The sequence below is a fragment of the Phocoena phocoena genome, chromosome 7 (genome assembly GCF_963924675.1).
Source record: "Phocoena phocoena chromosome 7, mPhoPho1.1, whole genome shotgun sequence".
Taxonomy (NCBI): domain Eukaryota; kingdom Metazoa; phylum Chordata; class Mammalia; order Artiodactyla; family Phocoenidae; genus Phocoena; species Phocoena phocoena.
In genome coordinates this window covers 69,968,407-69,996,274 of record NC_089225.1, presented here as the reverse complement: position 1 = coordinate 69,996,274, position 27,868 = coordinate 69,968,407, and the positions used below count along the sequence as shown (strand labels likewise).

General features: G+C 35.3%; 1 pseudogene; it reads left to right on the top strand.

Annotated features, from left to right (window-relative positions):
- The first annotated feature begins 1,231 nt into the window (after positions 1–1,231).
- Positions 1,232–11,418, top strand: LOC136125403 (large ribosomal subunit protein eL33-like; annotated as a pseudogene).
- Positions 11,419–27,868: the final 16,450 nt, after the last annotated feature.

The window sequence follows — 27,868 nt, the reverse complement described above, 5'->3', positions numbered from 1 at the left end:
TGTATAATTGTAGGTGTACATCTATTCTATAAGAGAGGACAGTTGTACACTTGCCTCCCTACAGGCCCAGCTACTAAAAGCACAAAGACGTCCAAATGTAGATGACATCATCTGGTGACAGGAAAAGAAAACTAGTTGGACCAATCTCTTGTACATCTTCTGATTTTAGACCAGAGATACACTACTTGAGGGAAAAAAAGTAACAATTGAACAGTCATGAAAATAAGCTTTGCTATTGGATCATAGTGGAGTTGTTGGGGGAAAGACTGTTATATACATTTTTCTGTCTTTCAATCATCTTCACTTTATATTAAAAAAAAAAATCCCCTTGTGTTCAAACCAATTCAGAAACATGATTCATTTTTCTCCTGGTGTCTCTGACACTTGCATAAAATAATTTATATATCTGTATTCATTATCTTATCTTATGTACATGATCAATAAAAGTTGAAATTTATTAAATTTCTTCATTAGAATTGGTTTCCAATGTGGAAAATTAGATACATTAGTTTTAAATAATGTTTTTTATGCTTTATTTCAGGCATTACATATACAATTTCTATTGTATTTTTGGTTTGTTCTAAAATTCTTAATTTGGTTATCTATTCAAATAAAAGTTTTATACTCATGAGAAAAATTCATGATTGATGTACTCATTTTTAAAAAGTTAGCTGATACTTTGCATAAAAAAATAATTGTTGTGTTTTAAGGTATCCATGAGAGATCCAGAGATAAATATCATACTCCAGATTTTCTGATTTGGCATTCTTCACTACCGCAAGCATATCTGGAGGTCCTGCACCAGGATCCTTTGTATTCTATGTCCCAGATCTTATTTTCCTCTTCATGTCAAAATGTTTTCTAATAACGTGTCTAGATGGATGTGGATCTCAGCTGGTATCACAACTGGACAAAATACAGACAGTGTTGAATTCTATTATGCAGTCCAAGGGCTGATGTCCTTGTAGTAATCTAGACACACATTGATTTCTATACATCCCTGACTTCCCTGATATTAACCAGTTCACAGAGACATGTCATTTTGCTGTCTGGATCACACTTAGAGTTTTAACACAAATCTAAACACCTGCACCAACTAAAGCACTGATTAATCTGGTTCTCCTTTAACAAAGAGGGTAACTGAAAAGATGAGGCAAAGCAAGGGTGTGGCAGATTATCAAACAAAAATTCAAATCTTTTCCAGTTCAGTGGAAAATGGAGCTTGGGAGAGATGCATAAGCACAGCTGTGATGAATTCAGTAAGCCAGTGAATGTCAGCAGTGCTTTCTACAATAACGATAAGAAAATCAATTATCTCCATCACGGAAAACACATGGAAGAGAAGTCTCTCCCTCCCTTTCTCTGTCTCTCTCTCTCTCATACTGCTTCATATATAACTTTCTTCTTTAAGCAAAGGAGGTGCATTTTTTAATGGACATTTTCTATATGCTTTCAAATCGCTGTAAAACCATTTAAAATGTATCTGTGGTAGGATTCACTTAAAAATATACTGAATCCATAGCAGAATTGCAGCCTAAAATAGGGTAATTTACAATGGTAAAATACAATGCAAGTTTTCTTTGCTATTCCTAGAGAGGTGGGTCAGTTCACTTTATGTAGTGAAAACATGTTTGGAGAGATGTGTTCCCTTTAAAATAATGTAAACAAATACCAATATGTGTGTAGTAGAGCCAAAATGTGGTTGCAAATGTCATGTTGTATTGAATGACTGGGGCACTTCTAACCACAGGTATATCTAAGATTGAGGCGGTGAGATTGGTAGTGGGACATGACAGGCAAATTTCTGAATGATTACTATGATCAGTTCTTCAAGACCCTGTAATTTCCTCTTATTCCCTAAAGTAGAGTTAATTGTCCCCTTATTTTTGTTCCTATAGAACTATATTGATAACCACTTCTCTTTAACCTAGAAATTTTACTTTTGGACAGGACTCACATTTTCTTGATGTTTAGTAAAATGAAGTGTGCTACACGTACTCATTTTGGAAACACTAAGTATCTCTATTCTTATCTATTTTTTATATCGTTTGCTGTTAAGCCTGAGGTTCTGCATTTCTCTCCTAGTATTTTTCAGCTGAAAATTACCCCAAGATTGAACAGAAAGTTCAATGAGGTTACATGACCTCAAAATTACTCATTGGAATTAAATAGCATGCTTTCCAACTTTTTTTCACCATGTTTTCCACTTGAGTTAGTCACTGATGTGGTAACAATATTTTTATGCAATTTAGGAATTGGGTGAATACATTTTTTTTTCTAATGAGGGATTGTAAAAAGATGGAGAAAGAGTACAGTTGTAGAGTTAATGACCAATTTAAAAAGAAATATTCTGATTTTGGATCATCATTTAATTTCCAGTGTTGCTGTAATTTTAGAAGTTTTGAGTAAATCCTCATTAATTTATACTGAATGATGGAGTTCAATCTTAGGGCATGCAAGAGAATTCACATCTGTGTTTGTGTGTCTATATGTGTGTCTGTGTATATGCTTATATATATGCAGATATATTTTTAATATATTCACATATACTTTTAAAGATTGACTAAAATTTAAGCAAGTAAAATTTCCTGGAAACTGCTTTTAAAAAAATAATTGATTAATTAATTTATTTTTGGCTGCGTTGGATCTTCATTGCCGTGTGCAGGCTTTCTTCTAGTTGCGGTGAGCAGGGACTCCTGGTTGCAGTGGCTTCTCTTGCTGCGGAGCACGGGCCCTAGGCACACAGGCTTCAGTAGTTGTGGCTCACGGTCTCTAGAGCTCAGGCTCGGTAGTGGTGGCGCACAGGCTTAGTTGCTCCGCGGCATGTGGCACCAGGGACAGAACCAGGGACCGGACCAGGGATGGAACCCGTGTCCCCCTCACTGGCAGGTGGATTCTTAACCACTACACCACCAGGGAAGTTCCCTGGAAACTGCTTTAATGTATATGTTTGAATTGTGAAAGTTTATGAAGTATTATGATTATGTCCTCCTGGAATGAAGTCTTTATATACTTATGTTTCAATGATATTTATTTGCCATCATAATTATTGTAATTATATTTGAAAATTCACAGAAAATTGGAATCTATCTCATTACCTAACATACTGACTCATTTCAGAACAGTGTGATTACTTTATAAATTTTGTCACAAAGGTGACACAGAGTCTGGGAGTAACATCTTGTAGGAGTTCAGAAGTTCCCTGTTGGGTCTTCAGTTAACTTAATCATTCTCAGGATTGAAGCTCTACTCTGCAAATCCCACCAGACTCTCTATCAAATATAATTTGTCATCTGAGTCATACTTAGGAATTTTCAGCAGTATCCAACACAGCTGCAATAGCTTTTCAAATGAAGCCAATTCTGTCTGAAGATAAAAAGAAAGCCCAAATTACGATCTTCTGATAGAAGCATGAGATAGGCCAAAGCCAAATTTATTGGATTTACATGCTTCAAATGGAGAGTGATTTTAATTCCTCTCAATATTTTTATATTCAGATATTCCATGGGGGGCCATATTTAGGGTCTCTTAATCCAAATAATTCTTTAGGACAAAGAAATTTAGAGCCACCTGCTTCTCTCTCACCAAATAAATGGAGGTAAACGTGACCTTTCCAGGTATAACTTATTATGACTGTTACTCTGTACAACTAACCCCTCTTCAGGTCAGCATCACTGCTCATGTAACAAATATTCTGCTTGATTGTCTGAAGACTGCATTTTTGTCTATACATCAAATCATGTTTAAAGAAGCTTTATATTTAGGCATGTTATTGGTATATGGAATAATTCCAATATTAGATTCTTGGTGGAAGGAAGCTATGGTAAATAGGCTCCTTTTGTTCCAAAGGATGTGTTGCCCTCGGGAGTCTTAGCTTTCATGTGACAATGTCCATTTTTGTAACTTTGCTTTATGTTTATTTATGTATTTATTTTATTCCTGCCTATAGGATATTCTTATTTTTTATTCCCATCCCCTTTTAAAAATCATACACATTGAGAGTCCGCCTGCCAATGCAGGGGACGCGGGCTCGTGCCCCGGTCCGGGAAGATCCCACATGCCGCAGAGCGGCTGGGCCCGTGAGCCATGGCCGCTGAGCCTGCGCGTCCGGAGCCTGTGCTCCGCAACGGGAGATGACACAACAGTGAGAGGCCCGTGTACCACAAAAAAAAAAAAAAAAAAAAAAAACTCTTGTAAAAATCATGCACAGCAGCAAACAGTCCTGTGTAGATCATAGGTAATAGGTCATAAGTATAAAAAAAGAATGACTGGATTGGAATGTAGTAGTTGAAATATTAGGCATTCTCTTTCTGCCATCTTGGTACATGTGGACGCCCTCTGGGAATAGAATTTCTAAAATGCAGATACGTCTGGAAGGTTGTGGTCCAAGGCCATTTTTGCTGGCTAAAGTGGGATCTCCAGAATAAGAGGGAGTACCACCCAGCTTTTCTTAAAACTGAAGATGCTAATAATATCTGAAATAAAACTAAATTCTATTTTGGCAAGATATGTTCTTTTGTATACAAAGCAAAGAACACAGTGACTCCTGGTGGCCAACCAGACGAAACCAAAAAAAATGTGGGGAAAAGTCAGTCCACTTGTGCTCATGGAAACAGTGGCACGGTTTGTGCCAAATTCTGAAGCAATCTTCCTGCGAAGGCCACTGGACACAGAATCCACATGATGCTGTGCCCCTTGAGATTTTACTTACCGAAAAGTAAATAAATAAAAGTATGGGGGAAAAGTTAAGTGTTTAATAATATAAGAATTTCTTAAAATTTACAGGACCCATACCAAGAATCTGCCTCTACCCTTCATCATTTCACAGATCTTAGGTATATTTCATGAAGTGATTAGGTCAAAACATCTGACTAATGAGAATCAAATGGCTCTCTTTCTCCAATACCTAACACATTTATTTGTATACATGCCTTTCCTTATGCTGCCTTCCTGTCTGAAACGAGCCTCCCTCGACTCCATATGGTCGAGTCCTACTCAATTTTTAACACCCAACCCAAACATCACCTAATTTAGGAAATCTCTCTGATCCTCCCTGTTGAGATAATTCTCCTTCTCCTCTAATCTCCTTTAGCTTTCCCATGGCTCTTAGTTTCTTTTAATTTATGGTGTTTTATCTTTCTTGCTAGACTGAAAGCTACTGAAAGCAAGATTCAGGTTTAATCATCATTTTATACCCAATAGTAACTACTACAGTGCCTTACATAGAGTATGCAATTAATAAGCGTCAAGTGTCATGATTTACAACAGAAAACACTTAATCCAACAGAATGCATGTGAAGTAATCTATTTCCTTGGTATCCTTTAGAACTCATGTAATTTTTAATAAATTAATTTTTCCCAGTATTTCCATCACTCTGAATAAAGGAAGGTCATTCTTTCCAGCGTAGGAAGTCTTTGGATTTATAATTGGTTTTTAAGACTTCCAGATGTTATGAATTTATTTCTAAAATTGAAAAAAAAAAGTAAACAATAGAACTAGTTAGCAAACAAATTGAAAACAGTCAAACTCTGTGTTTACCACAAGTATCACAAGTAAGAGACCACTAAAAAAAAAAAGAAATTTTTTTTTAAATGGAAAGAAACACAGGTAATTTGCCAAGGATGATAAGAAAGAATGACAAGAAAGTCAAAAGTTAATTTCCAAATCAATTTAAATAATTGAGCTAGAAATGCATCACTATTTTCATCTGTTTTATTTTGGGGATAAAAAATTTTAAATGACATATAAGTGAGTATCATAAGAAGAAAATACTTCAACGAGGAGTTCTTACACTTTCGAACTGTTTCACTTCCTTTGACTCAATTTCCTTGCAGTAAAAATTCTAAAAAGGAAAAAAAAAATGTAAAATAATCAAGTCATCAAAATACTGACATTTTCCTTCTCTTCCACAAATACAGGCACCCCACACATAATGTAAGACAAATGTTGAATGTCTTTTTTCTTATTGCTTGCTTTATTGGTTTAAATTCCCCAGAGAAGTATAGAAATGCCAGTTGGGTTAGTTGAGTATACCAAGGAATATATAGAAGCAGGTAATAGTATTCTTGAGAGGACCCCTGTGTGTAGGAGTTGGAATCCAGTTTTCGGTTGTTTGGGTCAAGGTCAGCTCCAAAGTGAGCAGCCTCATTGACCTAGATTCAGCATCTGGGTTGTATCACTCTTGATTGTTGCTTGGTGTGAGCTGAAATGGTCACTCCTGAAATATCAGTTAGGGTATGACTGGCAGTGAGAGGCCAACAGCTAAAGGTTAGAGTTGGAGGCACTATGTGATCAAACTGCATAGGATTGTATGAAAATTCCTTGGCCCTCTCCATCTCCCAGTTTGAAGTGGTGTACTTCAAATAAAAGTACGTTTCAAAAAAAACGTATTTTTATGGTGGGGAACGGAAGAAATAAGAAAGAAATATGTTGGCTAGTTATTAATTGTGATGACTAACTAATGAAGAAGAAAGCCTAAGCTAAAATAAGTCTCTTGAAATATTTTAAAATATCAGAGAGTTACTCTTTCCTATTCAAAATATAATCAAGAACTGATGGACTCTTTGAAATCATAGAGCTTTAGCGGAGGAAAAGGGAAGAGGATACATCTTGAGAGATTTCACCGAAATTAACATCAGGTTGAAGAAGGTAACTTTATATCTGCACTTTTTGCTATAGCAGACACCAGAGCAAAATATGGCCAGACAGTCAATTGGGACAGCATGACACACCACTGGAAAAAATGATGTCAGGTGCAAAATTACAAGAAAAGTAAAATCATTGTTGAAGCCACGTTAGCATACCCTGCTCAAAATTATATCTGATTCTCTAGACACTTCATTTGGAAGATTCCCCAAAACAAAAGCAGAGAAATTACATAAATGGTTTTCCAGGCCAACCTTTCTGATTTAGTGTGCTGTAAGTTGCTTGTAGTGTTTCTCCAAGTAGGGAATCCAGGAAAATTTCTAGGGGCTGTGGATTTTGGAATCTTACCAAATTGTTAATGATTGCAGCCATACTAGTTAGCAAAAAGAGCTAACCATGGTGTTAGCTCTCTTCCTAGTTGTTTTTTTCCAACACTACACTGGTGTAATTAAATTTTGTTCTCTTTGGCTAAAAAAGGTGAAGAGAACACTTCTCATTTCCTCTTCTCAACAGCTTAGAACTTAGGGGAAGTGGGCATCAAGAGTTTGGGGTAAAGAAATCTTAAGACACAGAATTTTAAAATATTGAAAAAGAAGGCCAAGATATGGGTCATATTGAATGGGCACATTCCTGAAGTGGCCACTAGTTCAGTTATTTTCTCTCATTATTTTCTGGTAGTTATTTACTTATTATGATAATTTACTTGATTACTCATAATTATTATTTTATATTTTCTGCAAGAATGAAAGCTCCATAGAGAAAGGGCTGTGTCTGTTCTGGTGGTCACTGTTTCTCTGGTACCTTGCATGTAGTCTCAAAGAGAAGGTACTCACTCAGTAAGTAAGTGCTCAGGAAGTACTGACCTATTCTGTTTTCTGGTGATTTCATTATTTTTCTAGTCTAATTTATATAATCTAAATTTAAATTAAAGGCTTCTTAATTCTCAACCTGGTTTTATAAGAAAATCATCACTTTAGAATAAAAATATCCATCTGTAAAGTTTTATGATATTTTTCTTCCTTTCTTTTTTTTTTTAAATCCCCAAATAAAATCCCTGCCAAATGAAAGTAATACAAGGAAACTCAAATAATTTGCCAGGGCAAGTTTATTAACATTTTCCCAAAGCATATCTTATTTGAACTGTTTATTTTGGATCACCATCCAAAAGATAATTTTTTTTAAAGCTTATAGGAAAATGTTTGGCTTATAAATGTTAGTTTGCATAGATAAAGGCAAGGAATGGGGTTGAGTGAGGAAGAAAAATAGTGTCTCCCACAATTAAAATATTCTCAGAAATTGTTTTTGACTATGTCATTTAAGCACTTAGCCCTAAAGAGTGTTAATGCAGAGAGATTCAATCATCTCAAAATAAAATTTGAAAAATACTAAATATCTAATGCCTGATGCAGTTCCTGGCACATAAGGCACTCAATTATGAATTGGGTTTTCATGTTTTGATTTTATTAGTAAGAAGAAGGTTATTTTCATGAAAAAATAATTGTGGACGATTGTCCATAATTAAAACAATAAAGAAAGCCCTGAATACTAATAATAATAATAGCAGTTTTTATTATTTTTTTTAATTTTTTTTTTGCAGTATGCGGGCCTCTCACCGTTGCGGCCTCTCCCGTTGTGGAGCACAGGCTCCGGACACACAGGCTCAGCAGCCACGGCTCACGGGCCCAGCCGCTCCGCGGCATGTGGGATCTTCCTGGACCGGGGCACGAACCCGTGTCCTCTGCATCGGCAGGTGGACTCTCAACCACTGCGCCACCAGGGAAGCCCCAGCAGTTTTTATTTAATACTTACTATGTGCCAGCCTTATTCTAAGTTTTATTGGTATGTATTTATTTTTATATGTATTTAATATAATATATAAAAATAGAATATATAAGTAAAATATATAACATGTACATATAATTTATTTAATCTTCACTACAACCCTGTGAGCATGACTAATGCTATACCTGTTTTGCAAATGAGTAAAATGACTTCCCAAAGACCACATGCTTAGTGAACACAGAGCCAGGATTCAAACCCAGGAAATCTGATTCCAGGACCCATTCTTTCAATCCCCATGTATTAAGTTGAATTTAGTAGCCCTAAATGCTTTCAAACAGATCAGAAACTTTATATTTAAATGAATGTTTTCCTCATCAATGAAAACATCGGAGTTGCTAGGTTTAGTTCATTCTTTTCCCTCTCAATTACATATTTGTTTGAAGCATTATTTTCACTGTTTCCACTGGTGAACCTATTGAGAGTAGGTTTAATTTTTTTAACTGCCAAAAATGATTTGTTGCAATTTCTGGTGAATAAGTAGGATTAAATAAGTAAAATTGTGTGACACTGCATCAAAAAACAAAATGTGAATACAAAGTAATGATTCCAATTTTCCTTCATGTCTCATAAAATGATTGTAAAGACAATCCCACTGATTAGAACCAAAAGTGTTTTTGAAAAAATATATAACGTGAAGATGTAGTCAAAGGTGTATTCTTTCTATTATATTAGTAAAAAGAGAAGAATAGAAAAGAAAAATCTCAGTGCTTTATGGAATTTAAAAGTCAATGGAAGAGTCCTTGAAGTCTATTGTCTTGAATTGGGGTGGTGAATGTACACTGCAATACAGAGGTCTTTGTGTAGAATCTCATTCTTCTACTAAATTATATTTTTTAATCTGATTTTTGTTTTTCTCAGAATCTGTTAGGACAACCCAAGTTTTATTGTAGGCAGTATTAATCTAGGATTAGCCAAGCAAAACCAGAAAGTGAAAAATTAGGCTTTCCCTCCCCTGAGGGCCTGTCCACGTTGTAAACTGTACAAAATGATCCCATCCTGACAGTGCAGAAATGAACACAGTTTCCAACAAAACTTACACATGTGGCAGGAAGCTGTCCCGAAATGACATACTTAGACAAATATTTCCAAAAGTATCATAGATTTTCCTTTACAACAGTATTTCATAGGCTTTACAGCATTTCTCAGCTTGGCCTTTTCTTTATCACTTTCTCTCTTTATCATTTTTTTTAAAAAGCTTTATTAATTTTCAGTTTCTTCAAAGAAAACTTTTTATTCGAACAACAATTTTATTTTGATGTACATGTTGATTCAGTGCTAAGAAGCAATTGAAGAACATGAAAAACAGTTAAGCTGGGGGACATTGTGGATTATTAACAGTTAAATTAAAGCAGATAGCTAAATTCCAATTTTTATTTTATTTTATTTTCACTTTAATCATTTGATAGATGTGCCATTTTCCCTCACTTTATAGATTTGGATTTTCAGGGACATTGTCCGCTTTCTACATTTTTGTCTCCAAATTACTTTCCAACAATTCAGGTAAGTGCCTCTAGGTGTAGAGCATATCTCCTTGATGATTCTAACAGTTTCTGATCAATTAATTAATTATGCTATTTAAATACCTATTGTGTGCAAAGCACCGCACTAAGTTTGTTAGGGTTTAAACAGAAAAGTAATATGATTCTTAACCTTAAAAGAGATTATATAATTTACTTAATATTGAACAAATCCATTGGGCACTCTTATAATAAATTCATCTATGAAGTGATAAGTTTAAACATAATTTGACTGAGATTTATTCTAGTTTAAGAATCTGACAATTTTCTAAAAAAATCATAGAGTACTTATTTTTTCCCCAACTAAAAATATTTCAATTATTTACTCATACTTGCTTCTCCCTCTTGTAATATGTTTTTTATTTCTACAGTAGTTTCTGTTTTCCAAATAGCTCTCACAGAAATAGATGTATCTGTTCTCTGGACTTAACAATATATCATTCTTTTTCTTAAAACACATTATTGCAAAACACAAGTAAAGAGAACCAAACATAAGTTTTTAAAAAATTGCACATGGAATGTTTTCTGAGCTATGAGCTACTTAAGTTCTCTCTGGAGCTGATATATGGATGCTTTTCACTTAAAGTTCACGCTAGAACTTTTTGTACTTTAAAATAAGAGATTATACCTATTCTAGATTAATTCTTTTTTGTTATTTATTTTATTACACTTGAGTTCATTTTGTTTTTATTTGGAGTAGCCTGATTAATTGATGTATTAATTTTGAATGGGATGCTTCAGAATAAGGCAATAAGCTTACAAACTCTAACTATTATTAGGTAGCATCTATTTTTTTCTATTGTATACACTTTAGTGAAATAAACCTAGAAAAAAGAAACTTACTTTTTCAATTCAACCAAAATGTTTCTTATACCAAGAGATCAAAGAAATTCACATCAAAATATTTAGCATTTTTAAAAAGCGTATTAACTGCTTAATAACTATAGGGACTGTTAATATCCACGATCCAGAGGTGGGGTGGTTAGCCTTTTTGTGACTGCTTTGTTGAGTCATGGTAAGCATATTCTTCATCTGGCTGTCACATTGTTTTACTTGTTAGTCATAGCAATTGAGTCTGATTCATACTGTCCTATAGAAAGCTTAAGGCCTTGCAAGCATGCATTCTTCTAACATTTCTAATCAAATGCTTCGCTCTGACTTAGGAAAGTGCTGACAGTAATGTAAGCTTCTTAGTGTAGAGAACAGTGGATATACTTAATACGACAAAGATCTCAACATTACTATCTTCCAATTGGACAATTTTACATGATTGGGGCTAATTAGAGCTTTCTTCCTGATTCTGCAGAGCTTATGTTAGTGAATTTTGGCAATGTCTCTCATATTATCCTGTGCCAGATAAGTGAAGATGTCTTGGTGGCTGATATTGAAATAAAAGGTGTGAAACCAGTTTAACCAATGGTCCTATGATTAATGGACATAGCAGAAATTTTAATCAAATTTGTAGGTGATAAAAACCACATGTTGCATGGCAATATTAGGATTAAAATTAAAATCTCAGAATTTAGTGATGGTGGGCTGATATCAACATCATAAAGTTGTGTAAGAGATAAATGTAAAAGCATCTATCAAAGACTGATTACAGAAGAATATGGTGAAGAGACATGGCTGCATAATAGTAGCTGATGTGACAAAAACCTACCAAAAAAAGTTGGTAGGTTTTAGTCAATCTTAGCAGGGAAATATGGCTGTTAAATTGGTCTATGCCCTTGTTTATGAATTAAATTTATACTTATTGAGTACTTATTGTGTGCTAAGCATTATGCCTGGCATGGGGCTAGTGACGAAATAGACCTGATCCACATCTTTAATAAATCTACAAACAGTCTTGTCTGAAAGGTTGACAAGAAAGTTTCAACTCAGAGTGAAAAATACTATGAAAAAGGTGGTAATGAAACTTGTGAAGGCCATATGATCCAGTCTATAGTGGTCAAGATGAGTTTTCCACAGCAAATGATTTCAAGAATGATACTGCTTCTGCTTCTATCTTCTACAAATCTTACACAAAGAGGCTCATCCAGTTACATCTAAATCCCAACCTTGTCCTGTTCTATAACGTTCTTGCTACCCTTCACCCTCCTCTACACTACCTGGGAAAGACTGAACATGATACCATTTCTAACTTCCTCAACCATCCAGAAAATTCTTATAAATGTGAAATTGGGCAATGAAAGATTCTGACAACCAAAGGGCCTTCATAATACTTCTTCCCTCTCCTTGATAAGAAATAGAGTTGCATTCAGGTTGTGCATCCCAGTAGCTTTTTTAAGAAAGAAAGTAGGAAAGAGGATAGATAAAAGCAATCTAGGGACTTCTCTGGTGGCACAGTGGTTAAGAATCTGTCTGCCAATGCAGGGGACACAGGTTCAAGCCCTGGTCTGGGAAGATCCTACATGCTGCAGAACAACTAAGCCCATGTGCCACAACTTCTGAAGCCCATGAGCTTACAGCTCGTGCTCAGCAACAACAGAAGCCATCATAATGAGAAGCCTGCACACCACAAAGAAGAGTAGCCCCACCTCTCCATAACTAGAGAAAGCCCGCATGCAGCAACAAAGACCCAATGCAGCCAAAAAATTAAAAATTAAAAAAAAAAAGAAATCTAAAAGGCAGATTAGTTACTCTTTCTTATTTCCAGATCATAATGCCTCAAAACATTCAGAGTTGGAGCAAACACATCTACAAAAGCCATTAGCCCCCAAACAAGCTGTATTCTACAGTATTGTCAATAATGTTTATCAGTAAGAGAGAGATGTTATATTCTATATTCTATTAAAGGAGTTAGGTAATGCATTTGAGAAAGAGATCTACACGTCTATTTTTAGAGTAATCTAGGTATTGTTTATCCTAAGATCTCTTTACTTTTTCTTCTTCTTCTTCTCCTTCCCCTCCTCATCCTGGATCATTCCTTCCCAACATCTGTATGGTTTGCCCCCTCATCTTCTGCAGATCTTTGCTCAAATATCACCCAGTGAGTATTTGTTTGACTGTCTCATTTAAAATCTCACATCCTTACCATCCCTCTACCTTCTCTTTCCTGCTTTATTTTTCTTCTCACCACTTAAGATCCCCTGATATACTATATATTTTACTTACTCTTCTGTTAGTGTCTTTCCAAATGGATTATCAATTCCATGAAGACAGGGCTTTTGTCTCTTCTATTATTTCCTGCAACGCCAGCACCTAATACTCAAGTACAAAGTATTGGACATGGTAGATCTTCAATAAATATTTGTAAAATAAATGAATGAATAAATAAACCCTAAACATTTACTTCACCTCTGACCTCTTTCCTGAGTGCCACACATCTTTACTCTAGAGATCAGCACTATAGTCCACCTCTTGCCTGGATTCAGGTAATACCCTTCTAGGTTCTCGCTTTGCTTCCAGTCTTTCTTCTTTTTACATTTATTCTCTATACCATCTCTTGAGAAATTATTCTGAAGTCCAAATCTTATCCTGTCACTCACCAATTTATAATTTTCCAATGGATTTCACCACCATTAGAAGAAAAACCTACATTTTAAGAAGAATCACGTTAGCTTTCCTCATCTCACTTTGCTGTCTCAGGTCCTAACACTCCAGTCTTCATTCTGATCATCCTAAACTACTGGTGTTAGAGTTCTTCTAACTCACCACCTTCTTTCATACCTCGAGATCTTCACCTACAGTCTTCTTGACACACTATTTTCACAACCCATTTTATTAGCCTAGCTCTTATGCATTCTTCAGTGTCAGATGTTCTCGCCCTGGGATGCTTTCCCTAAAGGACAGAAAAGCCAGTTGTTCCTGATAAGTACCACATAGTACTGGCATTTTCTCAAAGCAGTCATCACATGTTATTTATTTTATTTTTTATTTTTTTGCAGTACGCGAGACTCTCACTGTCGTGGCCTCTCCCGTTGCGGAGCATAGGTTCCGGACGCGCAGGCTCAGCGGCCATGGCTCACGGGCCCAGCCACTCCGCGGAATGTGGGATCTTCCCGGACCGGGGCACGAACCTGTGTACCCTGCATCGGCAGGCGGACTCTCAACCACTGCGCCACCAGGGAAGCCCCCATCACATGTTATTTAAATTGATTATTCTTCTGTGTCCTCTACTGGAGTCTAAGTGCCATGCAGATGGTCATCTCATTTGTTTTGCTCACATCCAGATCCCTAGAGCTTATTATGGTGCCTAGCTTATGGTATGCATTTGATATTTTTTGCAAGTAAAAGAGAGAAAGAATGAATAAGGAAAAATGGAAAGGGAGGAGGTGGGAGGATTAGACTTTATTCCGTATTTAAAAGAAGACAAGCTTAGATTTCCCATGGAGATAAATGTTCTTATCTTAAACATTTTAATTAGATAATAAAAACACATTTAAAATCCAGCAGAAAATGTTTCAATGTTATCTTTAACTCACTCTCTTATTTAATCCAATATGCTTCCCAGGCCATAACAGGTACTAAATAAATATCTGGTAAATAACACACAAGACTGTTCTTTTTTTCAGCCAGATAAAACATAATCTCTGTGAATATACACAGAATGTTTGTTCAATAAATTTACTGTATTTTAGTGAGAGAATTTAAAATGTCCTCCAGGCCAGGACCTGGTGCACCCACCCCAGTTCACCATGAGACTAACAGTGACTCCATGAAAAGAATTGGATGGGAGACCTCTCAGAGGTCATTTCTGTGCAATGGATTTTTAATCAAGTTCTTCTAAACTAACTGTAATTTATTATCTGTATATTCCTCAAAATTACTATTAAATTGTTCCATCTTCAAACAACATTAACCCTTGGGCAATCAAGTTCCACAAATTATCAGTCACTGTTTTAAATAAATGTTTTCAGTTGTTCTAACACTACCTATTCCAAGCTTTCCAGGGTGCCCAGTACTTCTAACCTTGCCAGACTTCTCATGTTAGACCCAAACGGTCTACGAGGGATTCCAACTCGCCCAAGAACCGCCAAGAGTCGAGAGCCGCTGCAACATGCAAGAGGTTTATTAGGAGCCGATGTACCGGGGTTCCCTGAACCTCACGCAGGAGGCCGATGGGGAACCCCTAAAAGCGGAATCACATACTTTTTATAGGTTTATTTACTCATAGGGCGGGTATATTCTCACAATGATTGGGTAAATGTGGTGACTTTTGAATTCATTGGCTTAGGAACTTTTGCCCCACCTTCTGGCCGTTACAGTTTGTTCATTGTGGCGGTTAGGGCGTATACCTGTTACGGGTAACTGGAAAATTACCCGCTGGCTGGAAAGTCCCCGTCAACTGAAAAACTCCAAGAATTGGTTTCGATAGGGAGAAGAATTGGTTTCGATAGGGAGAAGGAGTGGCGCATGATAGAAGAATTGGTTTCGATAGGGAGAAGGAGTGGCGCAAGAGGTTGGTTTACGGGAACAAGTGAGGGGGTGAAAAGTCCCTAAAGGCCCCACACTCGAACCACTCCAAACCACCAAATGATTAACTTCCCTCTTATTTCCCCTAACTTTGATCAAATTTCTTATCTGCTCTTGCCTTTCAAGGATACTGAGACAAGTATCAAATCCAATCCGCCTGGACCTAGAAGCCTCACTGTAGGGAAGGCCAGGTGGATCCTCACACATCCATAGCCTGATAAGAGGCTTCTTGTCTGTCCACTCCTCTCAAATCTGCAGGAATAACCATTCTGAAACAAAGCTAGAAATGTTGGTGAAGAAAAAGGGTGGAATCAGTCTGAGCTTGAAACTGCTGCCATTGTGTGTATTGATTTTTCCTTGTCCAAATATTATTGCCATCTTTCAGAGCTCTGCTAAGGCTTTGGAATCCATCTCTTTGCTGAGTCTGTCATGTGTTATAATTCTCCTCAGACCATGAGCTAATTCTGTAGGGTAGTCCACCACCTGGTCTCAGAGGACTAAACTCTCTCTTCATGCTTAAGACAAGAATGCTGATGAGGCACTCCTATTAAGTAGAACGTAAGTAGAACTTTCTCTTTCATACCATGTTGGCAATATTAAGCACACACTAAAAAACCTAGCAACAGTAACAACAAAATTAAGAAATTACAGGGATTAATTTTACAGGTGAACATTTTATTCCTTGTTTGTTTCACTGTGCCTTGAATTTCTTTTTCGTCAAAATATACTCAACTCACATTTTAATGTAACGCTTTTCTTCTGGTTCTGCTTACATAAGACACCTATGACTATAACAACCATTTCCTAACTGAATAAAAGAGTAAAATGTGGGAGAGAGGACTTAAAAATATTAACCTAAGAAAATGAGATCTTGTCAAATGTCATTATTTAAAGCCAAATATTGGATATTAATTCTGGTTACTTACTGATTTTCTGCTTTAACTTCAACTAGCAAAGTGATTCAATAATATGTTGGATATGAATTCACTGCAAAATTGTCAATTTACTGCAACGTGATTTCTAGAAATATGAAACGAACAAGTCTTGGTATGTTAAAGTGAGATCTGAGAAGTGAGAGAAAAGAATGTGAAATTAGCATATGGCATAATTTGGAAAAGGAATTGATTAGACTGAAATTTTGTGATGGAAAAAGTACTGAGCAAGTTTGTGATGTAGGTGCAAGCATGCTGGCTAGCTTAGGAGTGGAATAGAAGAAAGGAGAAAGAGATGTAAGAAAAGGTAGTTAGGCAAACATTATTTTATTTTTATACCCATAATTTGATTATTATCATTAAATTTCTATTCATTTTCAGTTAATAAATAATCCTGTATAAGAGTACATTTCCTACCAAAACTCAAATAAAGAATGTGAAAAAAAGTTGTCAGTTCAGTTCGGAGTTTTCCTTACATTTACCATTCATACCATTAGGAAGAACATGGGCATGTTGTATTTAATAAAGCCTACATAAACTACTTATTAAAAAAAAACACTCTCTATTTATGTACCCCATGAAAAATATATACCACTGAAGAGAAAAAAATAATGGGGTGTACATAAACTAATAAAAGTGGTAGGATTTATCTTTTTTCTTTCTTTTTTTCCCTGAATTATGGTAAAATTCCTGAAAAAGAGAGAATTGGACAAATATATGTGTTACTTGTACTTGGACCCACAGATGCTTCCTCAGAGGTCAATGAGTTCCCCATGAGATATTATATTATTGTGTTCTTATTTTGATGATACACACAAACACACATGCACACATATGTATGCTCTGGATAATACGTTTGGCACTTCTGTAATCAAGTGGTACCAAACAATAGTCCTTGTCTTTACGTTTGTGTTTACAGCTTTTGGGTGCCAAATAAAACTATACTAACTGAGTTGAGCTAAGAGAACAGTGAAAACAGTAGGAGCCAAATTAATAATTAGTATAGAAATGTTGTATTTTCCCCAAGTTCAAATGCTGTCATGGCTTGATTGATGAATCAGAGTTTCACCGTAGTTTGAAAAGACAAAAATGATGGAAAACTTGAGCAGAGAATGAAGTAGAATATAAGGGAGAGAGAATGACACTTTCTTGAGTATATGCTTTTGTATAATTTTGACATTTGAAAGCTCTATTTTTAGTTGGAAATTTAGGCCATTTATATTTAAGGTTATTATTAAGCATAGTTTTACATTTCTACATATTTTAAATATAAATTAATATAAATGGGAAAGGAAAACAGTAACTCAAAAACTGAAAGAACACTGAAACAAAAGGACCTAATTGTATTTCAACTGAATACCATAACCACACTACAGGGACAAATAAACAAACTCAACTAGATGCTGCCTATATGAAACTCAAAATATGGGAAATAATAAATAAGCAAAAATCAGTGTATTAGGAAATAAGAACACCATACAAAATAGAAAAATTAGAAAACCAAAGGTGGTTTTGACACGGTCAATAAAATTAAGAAAACTCTAGTCAGGATAATTAAGAAAAGGAAAAAGAAGATACAGAAAAGAAGCCAACTACCCATATCAGGAATAAGAGGTGATATTACTACAGATGTTACAGTTATTAAAAAGATAAAGGGAGGTATTATGAACAATTTGTGTCATAACTTTGAAATTTTATATTAAGCAAATAACATGAAAAGCACAAACTACAATGTTTACTCAAGAAGAAACAGATAACCTGAATGCCATAGGTTTATTTAAAATTATGTAATTGCAGGGCTTCCCTGGTGGCACAGTGGTTAAGAATCCACCTGCCAATGCAGGGGACACGGGTTTGAGCCTTGGTGCAGAAAGATCCCACATGCCGCAGAGCAACTAAGCTCGTGTGCCACAACTACTGAGCCTGCTCTCTAGAGCTCCCAAGCCACAACTACTGAGCCCACGTGCCACAACTACTGAAGCCTGCATGCCTAGAGCCCATGCTCCTCAACAAGAGAAGCCACTGCAATGAGAAGCCCGTGCAACAAAACCAAGAGTAATCCCCGCTCGCCGCAACTAGAGAAAGCCTGCACGCAGCAACAAAGACCCAACACAGCCAAAAATAAATAAATAAATTTATTTTTAAAAAATGTAATTGCAGTTAAAATCTTTGTAGAAAGAAAATCTAGTTCTAGATAAGAGGTGAATTCTAACAGTAAAGAGGTAGCAGTATCTATGCTACTCTATCTTGTCAAGAAAAATAAACAAGATGAGATATTTCCCTACTCATTCTATGAGGCTATTGTTACCATGATCCTAAAACCAGATCAAGATAATACACAAATAGAAAATAGCAAACTACATCCCTTGTGACTATAGATGCAAAAATTTTAAACAGGGCTTCCCTGGTGGCGCAGTGGTTGAGAGTCTGCCTGCCGATGCAGGGGACGCGGGTTTGTGCCCCGGTCCGGGAAGATCCCACATGCCGCGGAGCGGCTGGGCCCGTGAGCCATGGCCGCTGAGCCTGTGCGTCCGGAGCCTGTGCTCCGCAACGGGAGAGGCCACAACAGTGAGAGGCCCGCGTACCGCAAAAAAAAAAAAAACAAAAAAAAAAATTTAAACAAAATAATCGCAAATTGAATCCAACAATACTTTTAACAGTATAATATACTGACCACCTGAGTTTTACCCAAGGAATGAAATGTTTTAGAGTTTGAAAATCAATCAATATAGCTCACAATATTAACAGAGTAGAAAAAAAAGAAAAAACACATGATTGTCCCAACAGATGCAGAAAAAGCATATGGCAACATCCAAATATAGTCCTGATGAAAAACTTTCAGCTTACTTGGGATAGAAAGGTACTTTCTCGACCTGATAAAGTGCTTCTATGACAAATCTACAGCTAAATTTATACGTAATGAAGAAAGACTGATTACCTTCCCTCTAAGAGAAGCAAGAGGTCAAGACAGGTTACTCTCACCACTTCTATTCAGCATTGTGTGGGAGGTTCCAGTAGGGACAGTAAGGCAAGAAAACTAAATGAAAGACATACAGATTGGACAATGAAAACTGGAACTCACTCTGAGTTTAGCACAGTGCAGGAGACCAGATAAATATACTAAAATTAATTTTATTCTATATGCTAGCCAGACAAAATTAGAAATTGAAACTTAAGTAGATAAAATTTACAATAGCACTAAAATATAAAATACTTAAGAGCAAATCTGAAAAATATGGTACAAGGCCTGTACACTCAATATTACAAAACTGATCAAAGATTTCAAAGAAAATCTAAATAAATGGAGATATATGCCTTGTTTACAAATTGGAACACACAATAATGTTAAGATGTCATTTCTCCTAAAATTGAGCTATAGGTTTAATGCAATCTCAGTCAAAATTACAGCAGGTTTTCTACTGTAGAAATCAGCAAGGTCATTCTAAGTTTCGTACAGAAATACAAATTACCTAGAATAGACAAAACAACTTGGAAAAAAAAGATTAAACTTAGATGACTAGGAATATGACTTTAGGACTTATTATAAGTTACAGTAGTCAATATAGTGTGATGATGGTGTGAGGATGAACAGATTGATGAGATAGAATCGCGATTATAGAAATAGGCATACTTGTACACGGTCATTCATCAAGGGTTCAAAGTCAATTTCACAAAGAAAGAATACAATTCTCATACTGTATGAGAATAATTGAATATCCATTTATAAAAAAAAGGTGAACTTTGATCCATAATTTTCTCTCTTTTCATGTCCAGCTGTACTTTTATTCAAGAGTTGGGGTTAAATAAGAACTTCTCGATGCACACAAATGCTAAAGGGAATTTTCCACCGACATCCTTTCACAGAAACCACAATTAATTGATTCTTTTAATTAATTAATTAAAGTTTATCTGTAAGTTCCCTTACTAGACTCAGGGTCTTTTCTTTTTCTTTCCTTCAAGGCTTATTGAGATATAACTCACTTACAGTACTTTATGAGTTTAAGGTGTGCAACATACTGATTTTACTACATACATCAGGAAATGATTATCATAATAAGTTTAGTGAACATCCATCATCTCATATAGATCATATGAGATATAGATATAAAACTAAAGAAATAGAAAAAAAATTTTTTCCTTGTGATAAGAGCTCTTAGGATATACTCTCAACGACTTTCATATATAACTTATAGCAGTGTTAATTATATTTATCATCTTGTACATTACATCCTTAGTACTTATTTATCTTATAACTGGAAGCTTGTACGTTTTGACTGCCTTCATCCAAACCATCTCTGGTAGCCACAACTCTGATCTCTTTTTCTATGAGTTTGTTTGCTTTTGATGTATAATTGACCTACACTGTTAGCTCTTGTTGCAAAACATAGTGATTTGATATTGTTATACATTTCAAAATGATCACCACAGTAAGTCTAGTTACCATCTGTCACCATACAAAGGTATTACATAATTATTGACTATGTTCCCCACACTGTACATGTCATACCTGTGATTCATTTATTTTGCAACTGGAAGTTTGTACCTCTTAATCTCCCTCACCAATTTCTTTCTCTTTCTCTATATGTAAAATGTATATCTTTCTCTATATACGAAAATAAACTCAAAGTGGTATATTGACCTAAATGTAACACCAAAGACCATAAAAGTGATTTCTCTCACCAAAGAAAATGTGAGAGAAAATATTTTGATCCTGTGTTGGGTAAATGTTTCTTAGATATAACACCAAAATTACAATGTATCGAAGAAATAATTGATAAATGGAACATTATTAAAATTAAGAACTTTGGCTCTTTGAACAACAATGATGAGAAATTGAAAAGAGAAACCACACATGGGGAGAAAATATCTGCAAATTGCGCAACTAGTAAGGAAATTGTATCCAGAACATATATAGAACTCTCAAAACTGAATAAGACAACCAACAACCAAATTAAAAAAGCAAAAGATTTGAACACTTTATCAAAGAATATATATGGATTGCAACAAGTACATGAAAAGATGCTCAACATCATTAGTCCCTGGAGAAAAGGAAATTAGAACAACAATAAGGTAAGTCTGCTCATCTATTAGAAAGTAAAAAGTTAAAGTGTAGATGAGATGTTAAAGTGTTGATGAGGATGTATAACAATGGAAATTCTCACACACGGTTGGTACAAATGTAAAATGATACAATGGCTTTGAGAAACAATTTTTCAGTTTCTTAAGTTAAAATTATCATATAACCTAGTCATTTCCTTCTTAGCTATTTACTCAATATAAATAAAGCATATGTTTATACTTGTTCATGAATGTTATTTGTAATAACCAAAAACCGGAAACAATCCGTATTTCCAACAGCAGATCAATGGATAACAAATTATAGAATTTGGTATAGAATGGACTACTACTCAGTAATAAAAAAGCAGTGAACTATTGAGTCACTTAGCAGTCTTGATGCATATCAAAATAATCATGCTGAGTGAAAGAAGCCAGACTAAAAAAAGTATATAATGTATGATTTCACTGTATTAAATTCTATAAAATGCAAATTCATCTATAGTGAAATAGAGCAAATAAATGATTTTGGGGGGATGGAGGGCGTGGGGAAGACAGAGAGAGGGATTACAAAGACACCTAAAGAAATTTTGGGTGTGATTGCTTATTATCTTGATTTTGGTGATAGTTTCATGGGTATATATATATATATCAAATCTTATCAATTTTAAACTTTAATCATAAGCATTTTACTGATGTTTATTATTCTTAATTAAAGCTGTTAAAAAAGAAAAAGAGTACCACAAATGAAGAAAATAGCAGGGGCGTGGGGCGGGGGACCGTGATCAGCAGGCAATGGATTTCTTGCAAGAGAGAATGTGGATAAACATTATTTATGGATTAAATAAAGTTAAGTACACAGGTGTTCTGGGGACAGGATCACACATTGACTAAGGAGAGGGACCCTTTCCATGGGCACTCTGCTTTAAAGGGCTCACATAAGCAAACACACAAAAAACAAATGTACATGTTTGTGTTTATAATATGAAAGCCTAAGAACAAGTTAGATCCCTCCCTAAAAGTTTATTAGAAGAACTCATCTTAAAACTCCAATTAAAATAAAAATTAAAAAAAAAAGCAAATACTCTAAGTGCAATGGGGTTTGGGCAAATTGCACGGTCTGAGGGAATAGTACCCAAAACATTGTCCTCACTTTAGACACCAGCCACAAGTCTGGGGGCTGCAGGACCACCTTCACTTTGGACCAACTCACAAGTTCAGGTATTCCCAGAACCCCACTAGGTTTGAGAATTTGGTAGATAGCTCACAGAACTTGGCACTATATTTACAATTACACTATTCTTTTTTCTTTTTTAAGTGAAAGTATATAAATTAGAACTAACCAAAAGAAGAGACACACAGGGCAAATCTGGGAGGGTTTTGAACATGAAGCCCCTGTTGTTCTCAGGGACAAGTTATCCTCCGGGCATTGCAGTGTGACGATACTCAGAGTATTTCAAGCAGAGAAGTTCACGCTAGTCTTTGGTGTCCAGAATTTTAACTGGGGCTCACATACTACCCACACAGCTGACCTTTAGTCTCCAGTACACCCCTCCCTCCAGAGGTTTGGCTAATACCTTCAGTGTCCAGTTTCTCTTGGAAGTCCAAACTAATATGGTGTGGTCTCAGGCTCCCATTACAAATTACATTGTTAGGTTGTCTGGTTGCCAAAACCTTTGATAAACAAAGATGTGCTTATCAGCAACACATTCCAGGAGCTTGGAATCACTTCCCAGTAGCTAAGGACAAAGACCAGACCTCTCTTTGGGTAAAGTTAATTCTTCACTATATATTAAGGAATGCACGATTTTCTGTCACTCAGGATCCAGCCCTTGGCACCAAAGCAAAGCAACCCAATGAGTGTTTACTGTAAGCATCCACAGTCTGTGAACTAACACCATTCTGACCCCTAGGAAATCTCTGTTTCTCTTGCCCAATGTTCAGAAGCTAAAGTCAATGTAGTCCGAATGCTGTGAAAATTTTAATTTGTGTGATGCCAAAGTTGGAGACTGACAGTGCTTACACGTGCCCAGAGGAACTGAGTGGCAGAATTGCTTAAAGAGAAAAAATAAATTCATGTATCATATCCTTCCATTAAATAGCATGATTACCATAGTTTCTTGCATAATGAAGTGTCCTTTCCCAGTAGTGCTGAGATCTACTTTATTTTGCTTTTCTTTTTGCTCCATTTTGAGGCTTTGGTGACACAAATTAGCATGATATTCACGGGTACTGAGCGTGACAATGAGGGATATTTTGCAATTTTAAATAATTAACATATTACTTTTTGCAATCGTAAACATATTATTTTTACTTTGTCTTTCTGGGGTCTAGCCATACCATACTGGAAGTGTGTTATTTGTCCTTTGAACCAGCAAGTATATGGATATTAAGTGATATAACAGTATTTAACTTAATTTACAAAGTTTTATGACAAATTTAACTTTAAATAATTTTGATTTAAATTTTAGATATTTATTGATTATAATTGTATTTTGCCTCTAAATTCTAACAGATAATTTTAAGTAATTTAGAAAAATAACTTTTTGGAAAAATACATAAGTATAATTTAGTCATTTTGATTTTTTACATTTACATTTTTAATTCAATTATATTTTATTTTATATTTTTAAGATTAAGATTATCATATAATAACATTATGCTAAAATGAAAATAAATAAAAGAAAATGTTATGGACTAAGTGTATAATAATTTATTACATTTTGCTTTTATTTTTCCTCCAAGAAAAATGTCAGGTCATCAGCAGAATGCCTACATGCACAATAATAATTGATTTCACTCATCCTTGACATTATTATTATTTTATTTTATTTATTTGCTTTTTTTGCGGTATGCGGGCCTCTCACTGTTGTGGCCTCTCCTGTTGCGGACAGGCTCCGGACGCACAGGCTCAGTGGCCATAGCTCACGGGCCCAGCCGCTCCGCTGCATGTGGGATCTTCCCGGACTGGGGCACGAACCCGTGTCCCCTACATTGGCAGGCGGACTCTCAACCACTGCGTCACCAGGGAAGCCCTAAGTCAGCAATTTAAATGAGCCTCTCACACTTTGAAAACAGTTCTTTTGAATCTCATTCTAGATTCTTCCTAGTTTCTTTTGGCCTCTATTTCTCACCCTAATGTTCTAGTTTTAAAATTTGTACACTATCTAGCAAATAGACAGAGGCGAGGGAGCCTGTTGACTAATCTTAGTAAAATATCTCATTTTTGTGATATACACATTACTCTTAAATGGAGGAAAAATCAATGAAGAGTGAAAAAGTAAAACTGCAGTGGTGGATAATAAAATATTCTGGACAAAATCACAATTTCTCCCTCTTTCAGATTTCTTCCTTAATCTTCAGAATAGATCCTCACGGTGCCTGTGATAAATGCCAATGCAGTTTTAATTTTACTTTAATTAGTAGTTAGACTATTTATTTCTTACTTTTTGTTTTGTTTTGTTTTGGCTTTATAATTATGTCTTCATGTTATCAAAAGCATGAGGTTATGCATATGCTAATATATGATATGTATTACAGGCAAATGAGTACATGTGAAGAGGTAGATTTGCTTATGTGGGTGACAATAGGTTGGTAACATAAGAGTTCAGGAGAAGTAATAGATCCATCAAACCATATCTCTTTGAATGATGTTAATTGTATACGATAAATGGAAAGAGTGCTACAAAAGCGTGATGTGTACATGGGGAAAACTTTTATATGAGAAAACTGAACTTTTCAACTCCTGCGAGAAATTAGAACAAAACCAGAAGGGGTGAGGATTAGAGAAATTGAGAAGAGGTCATGATTATTTTTCATAAATTCTAGAAATAATATAGAAAATACAGGAGCTGTATCTGGACATGGATAAGATCAGCAACTTTGGCAAGGATTTTTTCTTAGGTATATAAAGGAAGACTGTACAGTTACAGAGAAAAGACCAATTAAATAAACATAAGGGACTTAAAATTTAATTCCGAGCTTAAGCAAAATTTTTGAAATTCCAAATAAATATCCACATTGAGGGAAAAATTCTATCTGTGTCTTTGCAGTTCAGTTCGTCAATTTCTACCAATGTTTTCAGCATTATAAATACAAGGGATTCAGAAAAACTCCTAAATATTCAATTTTCCTGAGGCTATCTTGCATAAACATGTTAACATTGTGTTTTTTTAACATGAAATTAAAATTTAAATCAGTGTTATTTTTGACTATGTTCATACCTCAGCTCATACCGATTATGAATATAAGGATATATATACACATGTAAATACGATGGTTCACAACAGATTCAAGTCATGCAATGATACTAAGCAAAGTTAGAGAAATAATACCAAGTGACTGAGCTTATAATATTGGAAAGCTGAAACCTACCTATATAAATTCATTTCTACTGAACATTCAAAAATTCAGTCTTACGATCATGGATTCTAACTTGTTCGTATTTTGATTTGAGTGTTTCCTACTAGATTTTCCCTGATAACAAATGCAAGGGTTCAGAGCACCCTTCACTGTAAGTCTTCAGAATCCCTGGGTTTGAAGGCTGTGCCATTTTCCAGATAAGTAATGTTAGATTAATCACTGATGGCTCTAGGACCCTCATTTCCTCATCTTCAAAGGGAGGATGGTGACACACTTGTTTGCCCAATTATATCTGACGATTTGTTGAAACAAGTAGGTACAGCACCTTTAGAGAATACAAAACAATAAACACACGCGTGTTTACAAATTAAATTTGCTATTGTCAATATTTAAAAAACAAGATTGTATGCATTTAACTAGGTAAAGTTCTCTTTTCATGTACAAAATAAAACAGTTTAGTAAATTGGGCAAAGTTTTAAAGGAGAGTGCTGTAGATTTGGACGGTTCCTTAGGAATCAGTCATTATTAAAAACTCACTCCGGAATTCCCTGATGGTCCAGTGGTTAGGGTGCTGAGCTTTCACTGCAGGGTCCCAGGTTTGAGCCCTGGTTGGAGAATGAAGATCCCACAATGTGGAGCTCATGCTATTGAAACTATTTCTGAACTACATGCCATTTTTAAGATATGGACATTTCATAACTTTTTCTACAAACTTTCAATTAATTTGTAGGCCTGAATGTATTTCTAACAAGTAACTCATTTAATGAAAATGAATTTTTTTGTAATTATTTTTTTCTCCAAAGAAAGAATATACTAGATATAATGAAATGTGGCCTTAGGAAAAGAAGCAGTTGGTTTTCATTGCTGGGCAAGTTCATAAAACTATATTAATAACCACATGTTTCACATTGAAAATTACCACCTTAAGATGTTCCTTTACACAAATCTGTACAGAATAGCTCTGTGGCAGGCAGCAAAACAGACTACCAAAGATGTCATATCCTAGTTCCCCAGAACCTATGAATATGGTGGTTTCCATGACAAAAGAATTAAAGAAGCAGATGGAATTCAGGTTGCTAATCAGGGAGATTATCTAAAATAAGGAGATTATCCTGGATTATCTGCATGGGCCCAAGGTAATCACATGGGTTCTTAAATGTGGAAGAGGGAGGCGAAAGAGTTAGTATCACAGTGATATCATGTGAAAAAGATTCCACCAGCCACTGCTGGCTTTGAAGATGAAAGGAAGACACAAATCAAGAAATGCAAGTAGCCTCTAGAAGCTGGAAAGAGCAAGGAAATATTTTCCTCTAGAGCCTCCTGAGATGAATGCAAGCTGTCTGGATTTTAGCCTGTGAGACCCATTTTTGACTCCTAACCTCCAGAATTGTAAGCTAATAAATGTGTGTTGTTTTAAGCCACAAAGTTTGTGGTAATTTGTTATAGCAGCAGTAGAAAACTAATACAATCTCCATACTTTCAATCAATATAAAAGACTGTGGCTTTGCCCACCACGACATTATCATTATCATCCTGGGCTTTGATGTTACGTAAATGAATGGATGGAAAGACAATTTTCCTTAAGTCACAGAATAAACTAAATATTCTCTGTACCTGTCAAGATTAAACTAGTTACCTCAAATTAAAATGTATGAGCCAAGAAAAAGAGACAAAAATGGCAATTAATCGATATCACTTCAGAAATCTGTTAGTTTATTAACTAATGGAGCATTATACCTAGTGCTCTTAATAGTTTTGGTGGATTTTGGCAAAGCGTCTTTAGTAAACATGGGAAGAAGTCTTGACTTTTAATGAAAAATAAATCTTGCTGTCACCTCCCAACTGGACAGAGGTCTGCTACTCTGACACTTGCAATTTGTTTAGAACTTCCATGATGCTTCTCTTTGCCAAATACAACATTATTATTATTATTACCACTACTACTACTTTAATGCCTCAATTACCCATAGAAAGCCATAATGTTTTTCCTTTGAGTTCTTTTATATGAAAGTCAAAAGCACAATTAAAGTTTGTAAAATTCTCCAATAGCTTATTTAAAACTAAGTGGTTTATTTTGGAACAGTGTATATATTTTTGAA